The sequence below is a fragment of the Marmota monax genome, unplaced genomic scaffold, assembly GCF_021218885.2.
Source record: "Marmota monax isolate L192 unplaced genomic scaffold, Marmota_monax_Labrador192_F-V1.1 WCK01_AAM20220418_F8-fsc00090, whole genome shotgun sequence".
NCBI lineage: Eukaryota > Metazoa > Chordata > Mammalia > Rodentia > Sciuridae > Marmota > Marmota monax.
This window is the reverse complement of record NW_026695219.1, coordinates 5,334,072-5,343,592: the sequence shown is the minus strand read 5'-3', so window position 1 is coordinate 5,343,592 and position 9,521 is coordinate 5,334,072.

Below are 9,521 nucleotides of genomic sequence, written 5' to 3'. Positions count from 1 at the left end.
GGAAAGAAAACTTCAGACCAATATGCCTGATAATAAAATACTAGTAAGTTACATACAAAAATACATTAAAAAGATACTGCACCATGATCAAGTGGGTTTCATCCCAGCAATGCAGCTTGTTTCAACATATGGAACCAATAAATGTAAATCAATACATAAGTAGACTGAAAGACAAAAATCACATGATTATCTCAATAGATTCAGAAAAGAGCATCTGACAATATGCTCATTCATGTTCAAAATTCTATAAAAATTAACGTAGTAGGAACAAAAAAGAACTTCTTTTCATTTCCACTATGCTGTAGGCTGCACCCCAGAACACTTTATTGACAATATTGGACTGGTTTCTAAATGCATTAAGTCAGATATTAAGTATCAATTGAACTAGAGAAAGGTATTGTGTTAATCATGAAAAATTAAAAGAGAAAATATAAGTTAATCTAAAAGGAAGTTTTGAATTTCAATTATATTATATTTGGGCTTTTTTGTTTGCTTGTTTGTTTTAGTTTTTTTTGTTGTTGTTGTTTTGTTTTGTTTCAGTACTGAGGATTGAATCCAGGGTCACTTAACCACTGAACTAAATCCCAAGCCCCTCCTATTTTTTTTTTTTAACTTTGAGATAGGGTCTTGCAAAATTACAGTGACTGGCCTCAAACTTGAGATCTTCCTGCCATAGTCTCCCAAGTTGCTGGGATTATAGGTGTGCACCACCAGGCCTGGCTAATTATGTTATACTGCTGGGATCTGTCCTATAAATCTGAACTAAAGAATAGGCTTCTATTTTGTGGTAAACACAGTATTTTGGCTTTTTTCTTCTTCTTCTCAAAATCAGGGCATTACTCATGTACTTGGTAAATGAATTTGAAAAATACACTCTGGGGTGAAGATTAAAGAAAGACTTCTGGCGAACACAGAAACAGAGAAAGATGAAGTGAGGTAAAGAAGATCCAGTCCCAATTTTAATCTGGTATTTTGAGAAAGACCTGGGAAGTTGGGGTGGCAATCCTCCAAGTAGTGTCTGGGCAGTCAGGACTGGAAGTATGAAGGCACGTCTTACAATTTTGGAAGCAATTCCAGAATTTCCAGTGGAATAAGGTGCTTAATGGGAAACAGACTAGCCTCCTGTTGTTTCCCACATCACATCACAGGGTTATTCATTTAAGAATAATTGGCAATAGAATAATTATTATTTAATTTATAATGACTTTCTTTCAGTGATTTGGGTTGATAAATCACTTGTATATTTAAAAAATTGTTTCTTCCTCTTTCTGAAGTTATGCTAGTATGATTTGAAAAGACATTGATTGAATTTGAGACAGTCCTCAAACACAACCAGAGTCAAATGCTCAGTAGATGGGTTGACAAATGAGGACACTGTTACAGTTTAATCCCCATATGGGCCAATTAGTTTCACATAGAGAAGAATTCTGTTCCAAAGCCACAGATTGCACCATTAACCCCAGTCAGTCGTCTCCAAATGGAGTGTCATTGATCACAAGAGGCCCAGGTATGAGTGTCGATAGCTCAGCGCAAACCCATCATCACCTCTGTGAGCTGGGCCATCCTGTTATCTCAAACATCCTTTACCTCAGACATGCCAGAGGACATTATATTGGGATGGGGAAATCAAAGGCCCCTGTCTCTTCCCACTTCCTGCACTCCACCATGTTATTTTAAAAGGTGAAAAGTTACAGTTGCATATAAAATAGTCCCTTTTGTATGAAACCTGCACACATTAGAGGAAACTGATGATAAAATTATTGATAAGCAATATGACGGGCAAGCAACAAATGATCAATGGATTAATTTCATTGATACTTAATGATACCTTAAAAATTCTAACATTGACCCAAACAGATGAGAAAAGCCAAATACAAGCTTTCTAGCTTCTGAAACCTTATTAGTTCCAGTTAATAACAATGAATACCAAAAGTAGAATTATAAATGTAAAATCTGTGAAAGATAACACCTAAAATATTTGACTGGTCTAAGATGTAAATTTTTTTTTCCTCCTGTTTGTTTTCAAAGCAAACTAAGTTTTACCTAGTTTATTAATACAGAAAAATTTCAGAGCCATCCTTAAATTGGGACTAAGCCTGAAACATTATTTCAACAAAGAGTAATTTGGGTGTAAAATGAGGTCAAATTAAAGTTATTTTAAAATAGCATTAATAAAAATAATGTCATCCTTAGCACCATTTCTGCAAACCTATAATAGATGTTTTGATATAGGATTCATTTAGCATTCTTATCTTTTAGTAATAAAATGTAATTAAGTTAATGGTAAAACTGATTTTAGTAAAATGCTGATGCAGTTCTTCTTGTAACAGAGCCAATGCTTTTGATTCTTTATGAATCTTTTGAATTAAGCCAAAAATTTGGAGAATAAAGGAACAATAATTTAAATCTAATGATTGGGACACTGGGTAGTTTCTGTCTGTGATTCATTCATTCCTTCTCAGGCAGGAACTGCTTTGCATATAGGACCAGAATTAATGGACATTTTCTAAGTGTTAGAACTATTATATTTTTCTTTATACTCCACATCATGTTTATTTTTTACATTCCTTGATACTCTTTACTTGCCATTTCTCACCTTAAAAAGCTACCCAAACCTTAAATAATGTTTTCCTTCCCTTCCAAGAACATTAGGGCAAAGATTGCAGAGAATAACCCCCTCTTTCCTCTGTGTGAATGTGGATCCTAGTTGAGAAATACAATACAAAAAGGGATATTAAAGAAAAAAATATCAGCATTACATTAATAAAAACTAGAATGAAGAATGTGCATGTGTACCTGCAGATGAGTGAGTTTGTCTGGCTAACTACATGCTAGAATAGGCCTTTTGGGGTATAGGCAGAGAACTTGGGTCAACTTGTCCTTCAAATGGGAGAACCTCAGAATGGGTGAAGTGCCCAGGTACTTCCCAGATAAGCTCCCCCATCAGATCCTCTTTGGAAGGAGGGAATGTGAAAGGGGAGAGTTCAGGAGTTAATCCACATGGGAGAAAAAGGGCAGGAAGACTAAAGATTGTCCCACCAGAGTTGTCCATTCATTGAACTTGGGTTTCTTTCCTAGTGTTCACGACATTTCCAAGACACTGGTGCTCTCCTAAGGGGTTATGTGTTTGCTCCTGTTGGATTCCTAGGGAGACAATCTGAGATGGAGCGTAGCCTATGGGAAGTTTGTGGGGAGAGTTTTCAAGATAAATAGCTGCAGAGGAGTAAAGCAAGCAGGATTGGATGGATGGAAAAATAATCTACATCACAACAAAGACCTTAGCTGACTCACTGGAGGTGGGGGTAGATATAGACCTATAGACTCATCCTAAACTGAGGCAGGGGTTGGACCTTAATCCTCAGACTGTACTATCATTGGGATGGGAGTGCAATCTGTTGCTGTAAAGTGGCTTTCTTGGTAGAGGGTGATTCCTGGAAAGGAGACTTAATTAAGAGGTTATCAATGACAACATTCCCAGCAGCTGGAGAAATGTCTGCTTTTGTCCTGAAAGGAGTGGGTTGCAGGTCTGTGTAGTGACTGCAGCATCCACTAAAATGTTGAAAGAACTCAAATGCAAAACATGTAACACTTGTGTTCAAGGAAGTATTATGTAAGACATTATGGGTCAGTCTTCATCCTGCTATTTAGCTATGTAAATCCTCATCACATTAGCTTGTGTGTGTGTGTGGGGGGGGGGGGGAGTGCTGGGGATGGAACCAAAGTCTGGTGTATGCTTTGCAAGTGCTCTGTCACTGTGTAACATCCTCAACTCTTACATTCACTCTTACTTTTGGAGGAGTACCCACCTTCCCTTCAAGGTTTATCCCTTTGTTTATTCTTCCCCCACCTTCTTATCATTCACTGATAAATGATTTGTTTTTTCCTTCATTTCCTGATAAATGATCAGCTCTTTCCCTTTCCTCATTTGTATTGTCTAATTTCTCTCATTGTTAATAATAATAAAAAAAGTTTCGTTACCTTGGATCCCTTTTGGCTATCACTCCTGTTCTCTGCTAAAGTTTTTCAAAGAGCAAAAGAAAGAACACGCCTGAGCTGTGATGTAAGGCAAACTTGGTGGGGGGTTCTGGTTTTGCTAGCCTGGGAAAGTTCTTTAACCTCTCTGAACTCTATTCGTTATCTGTAATGTGGGATAGTAATTCTTATTTTAGGAAGTTGTAATGAGAATTAAATAGAAAATATACAATGGATATGAATTAATTTCCCAAATTCAGGCACGTAGGTTATGTCACATTATTTCTAGAATGCAATTTCATTTTTATTTTGAGCCTCCATTTTGTTAGGTGGTGGGAAACGTCCTTTCCACCTAGGGTTGTAATGATGTTTTGGAGGGGAAACAGTTGGAAAAATGACCCTGCTGGTAGCAATTCATCTGGAAAACAGAGGCTATTGGTCTTGATTCTCAGGCATTCTCTGAGATGTAAGTCATGTCAATTGCCCTTTGGTTTTTAATCCTTGAAAATTACATCTGAGCTGTCCCTCAGTCCCTTCATCCCCATGTGGTGGTTTACTGGCATCATGATGCTGATTCTCTAGTAGAGCATGGGAATCTCAAAAGTCTGCCTTGAGGTGTGTGCAAACTTATAAATCCTGGTCACACAGGAGTCTTATGTTGCTGTCCAGGTAGTGCTGGGCCCCAGGATGGGATTCCATCCAAATAAACTCATCACAAGTTGAAAAATATTGTAAGTCAAAAGTGCACTGAAAAAACCTGACTGAACATCCTAGCAACACAGAACACTATAGAGTGTCGGTTGTGGACACTTGTGTCAGCTGACTGGAAGCTGTGGGCACTGCCCCTGCCCCTGCCCAGTATTGCACAAGAATGTTGTACTGCACTTTGGCTGGGAAAAGATCAAAATTCAAAATTCCAAGTATGGTTTCTACTAAATGTGTATTGTTTTCACACCATCATAAAGTCGAGAAAAATCACAAGTCAGGGACCGTCTGTATTGTCCTTATATACATAAGCAAAGTGCTGGCACAGAACTTGTCTCCATGTATGTTTCAATAAATATCAGTTCCTCCCCATATCTCTCCACTATCTGCTCTTCTTCATTTGCTATTTTCTCTCTCAGTTCAATGAAGGTTTCAGTGCATCACACCATGAAATTACTTCAATCTAGGAAACCGATAATTTAACATTTGTATAATTCATTAGGCACTTATGAGGATTGATCTTTTATTTGACTTCTGTGTAGAATTGACACTGCCCTCTCTTTGAAACTTGACTTTCATGACTCCTGTTTCTCTTCTTTCCTTTTATTCTCTAATGTTAGGGCTTCTCAAGGCTTTGTTTATTGGTTGGTGCCACTTACTCCACTCTAATCCAGACCAACTCCATTATTGCCAATCCCTAAATGCCTCTCATGTTAAATTGGGCAATTCTGGTAGAGGGCTTAAAGTACTTGGTACAGGGTGAGCACTCTGTTATGTCAACTATTGTGTTTATTACTGTTAGCCGACTTTTTGTTAATAGTGCAAATGCCTGAGACCATAAACATATAAAAAGACTTATCTTGACTCACAGCTTTGGAGGTTTTAGTCCATGATTGATTGGGTGGTCCTGTTGCTTAGGGTGAGGCGGGATATCCTGGCAGGAAACCATAGTTGAGCAAAACCACTTACTTTGTGACCAGGAAGGGAAACAGGAAGGATGGGACTGGAGGTATCACAGTCCCCTTCTAGGGCATTCTCCTAAAGACCCAAGCACCTCCCAATAGGCCCCACCTCCTGAATGTTCCACCATCTCCCATGAACATGGTTATTTGGGATATACTTAAGATCCAAACTATAGTAATTATTATATCTACCTGGAAGTCTCACAGTTATACTTCCATTTTAACAGAATGGCTCATTTTTTCTTTTCTAGTCATAATCTTGTCTGTTAACAATAACAACAATAATAACAATAGTATATGCATGCTCCTACCCCCCCCCCCACACACACACACTGTATGCCTCTCACACTGATGACAAGGGAGAATTCTGGGTATTATCCTTCATTCCTTTTCCCCCTACTCCTTGACTTAGCATCTGGGTCCTAAGACATGAGTTATTCTGGAAACACTTTCCCCTTTCTACTGATTCTATGTTCACATAGTATCTTCTTTTCTCTTATTGTTCTTATTCTGCAATTTAAATGACTTCAAGTCAATGAAACCTTCCCTGAACCTATTTTTTTCTTGGGAATCTCTAATGTTACTTTCTCTTGACTTTTTGGTGCCTGATCAACTTCTGTCCTCATTTTAATGCTCAATTAAAATGTCATTAATCTTTCTTTAAGTTGACCTCTTCATTCTGTGTCAGTGCACTGTTAATTGTTCCCCATAGTGTGTTCTTGTCACCTATTCCTATTGTAGCACTTATTTGTATTATAGTTACTTATTTATGTTGCTGTTCCACATAGATGGATAATCTTGAATATGCTCCATACTGTACTCCTGTTTCTCTAGACCTTTGTGTAGTGAGTGAACGTGTATTTATGGAATTAAGTTGGAGTGAATGCTAAAATGTAAATCATTTGGTCTGAGGTTTAAAACATTTTATTAGAGAAGATAACAGAATGAGGTAAACATGCAAGTGCTATGTTTTGGATACAAGTTGTTCCTCGGCAGGAATGTTCAGAGGTAAAATGAGTGGATTGTGAGGGCTGAAACCTAATCAATCCATCCTAGTTTGTACTAACCAGGTGGTAACTGTAGGCATTTGGGTGGCAGGATGGCTGGAAATAATGGGTCACTGGGGGGTGAACCTGGTAGGGTTCATCTTCCCTGCAGTCCCTTCCACCCCCTGCCTCCTGGTTGCCATGAATGGAGCACAGGAGAATAGAGCACACCACATCCTTCAACCAAGATGTGTTGCCTCCCTTTGTGCCGAGAGCCCCAGGACCCCCAATGGACTGAGGCCTTTGAAACCATGAGCTCCAAATAAACTTTTCTCCCTCTAAGTTGTTCCTTCTGGGTATTTTGATCACAGCAATGAAAAGTTGACTAACAGAACAAGTGAGTTTTATGAAACCCTGACAAGGGATTTGAGAAAAAGAGTTATGACAACCCATCATTAGGGGAAAGTGCATGATGAATAACAAAAGTGGGAGACTTTGCCCTTTTCTTTGCCCTTTCTAAATTGTCCCTCATGGATTATTGAAAGAAGCTTCTGATCTAATAAGATTTCTGGATGTCATTAATTCAAGGACTTTCTCAGATATTTGCAAGAAGTAAACAGCTATTTACTATAGGAAAGTAACTTTTCAGAAGATGAAAATGTGGAAAGAGACCTGATATAGCAAGCCTGACATATGTTTAGTAAATTGTAGTTCTCTGAGCCTTATATACCATATATCAAGATTCACAGTAGCACTTTGGATGGAGCAAGAAAAAGTTAAAGACTTAAACTAGACACTGAAGTTCAAAGATTTTTCTGATTTTTTAAAAATACCCAAATACACAACAAAGGAAAGTAACTTCTCTTTGGTAATCACAAACATTAAAAGGAAATCAAAGTAAGCTTACATTGTTTTCTTTTTTATAAACCAATCTGATTAATGATTCATGCCTGAATCTAGAATTTTAATGACTCAATATAACCTTTGTCCAAGTGACCAACTCTCCTATTTTTATGGTTAAGATATGAGATGCCCCCCAAAAGCTCAGGTGTGAAAAAATACATGGTTCAGAGGTGAAACTATTAGATCATGAACGCTTTAACCTACTTAGTAGATTAATTCTCTGAAATGGATTAACTGAGTGGTAACTATAGGCAAGTAGAATAGGCTGGAGGAAGTAGGTCACTAGGGGCATGCCTTTTGGGTTTATATTTTGTAACTGGTGAGTAGGTGCTTTCTGCTTCCTGGTTACCATTCTCTGAGCTGCTTTCCTAAGTCATGCCCTTCCACTTTGGCATTCTGCCTCTCCTTGTACAGTTTGCATACCATGGACTGAACCTCTGAATCATTGAGCCAAAATAAAATTTCTTACTTTGTTCTTGCCAGGTCTTTTGTGATGAAAAGGCTGACTAAAACACCTAATAAACTGTATTTCTATATTTTATTCCTGATTTTGTGGCATCCATATCATAGGATCTTCAGAAATAAAATTTCATCGTGTTCAACTTTAAATTTCTTAAAAAATTTTTTGAGAAATTAACCAAGGGAAAGAATCTTCAAAAATATTTAATAACATTAATGTAGGTAATAATGTATGAAAAAAGCAATTTGTTGGCACATATTTGTCAAACAGAAATACAAATAAACACAGAGAAGATACTATTTTAATTAATGTTGTGTCTTGAACACCTGTTAACCTAAATATATTTTATTCAGTAGTAGCTGATAATTTTTTTCTACATGTGAGCACATATTCAAATAAGAAACAGAGAAAATAAATATGCACCAGAGAGAATATGCTTTTTATAGGAATTTAAAACAAGTTTCAACTGAGATCTCAAGATACCAAAAGTAAAATTTCAAGCGAGGTCACTATTATGAAAAAATAGTGCAAAAACCTAGTCTATGTCTCAACTGCTGTCATCTATTTTAAGAATATAAAATAGTGGAGACAATTCAAAAGAGAGGAGACTTATGATAGGATTATACTGAGGAGAGCTGCGTTTACCATCTCTTCTATTTCCTGTGGAAAGGAGGTAGAAGATGCTTCTTCAGCAAATGCTTGAGAGTCTTCATAGGCTTTCATGGCTTCCATGGCATCATGTAGAAAGCTTGAAATGTGTCCCCTGGAATAAGCGGATTCTGCATATTGGGATACGACTTCCATCTAGGATCCTGGAAATAGGGTGCCCAACTGCTTCCATGTAGAACGAAGAGGGAGAGAATGGATGCTGGAGCATTGACTGTTTCTTGTGGCTCTGATATAGTTCCCTGGAAAAGAGAGCTGATCTGAAATTATCTTGAATCATGTGTAGGACCTTCTGCCAGGGGTCAAGAGGACTCCAATAGGCTCAGGAAACAGAAACTGAGGGGAGATCAGGAACAGACAGCTGAAAGCAAAAGTTGATCACCCATGTCACAGGGATTATAGGTAGAAGGGCCAGGAGTAACACTTCAAAGAACCTCTGAATAACAAGTCTGAAAGCACACACCAGTGGTTTCATGGACATGCAATGTACAGGGTCCTGAACTTGGTTTAATGTTTTGTTGTCACCATTTTGAAACTTTTAATTCTTCTCCAATAAGAACCTTGACATTTTAATTTTGTACCAGGCCCTGCAAATCATGTAGCCGGTTTTGCATGCCAGTTTGAGAGAGTGCAAACCTGGCTAGCAATGGTACCAGCTGGGTGAGAATTGTTTTGTCCTTTACCCACAGACTGACTTGTGGAGTGGAAGAGAACAAGATGGAGAAATAGAGAAGTTGAGCCTGCCTGCCTTATCCTCTTAGCCCTTTAGTCTAAAGAAAAATTGCAATCCAAATCAAATCCAGAGTTTTGGTTACAATATCATTATTGAATTGAGACAGTGTTTGCAATTTGAAACAGCCATAGTTC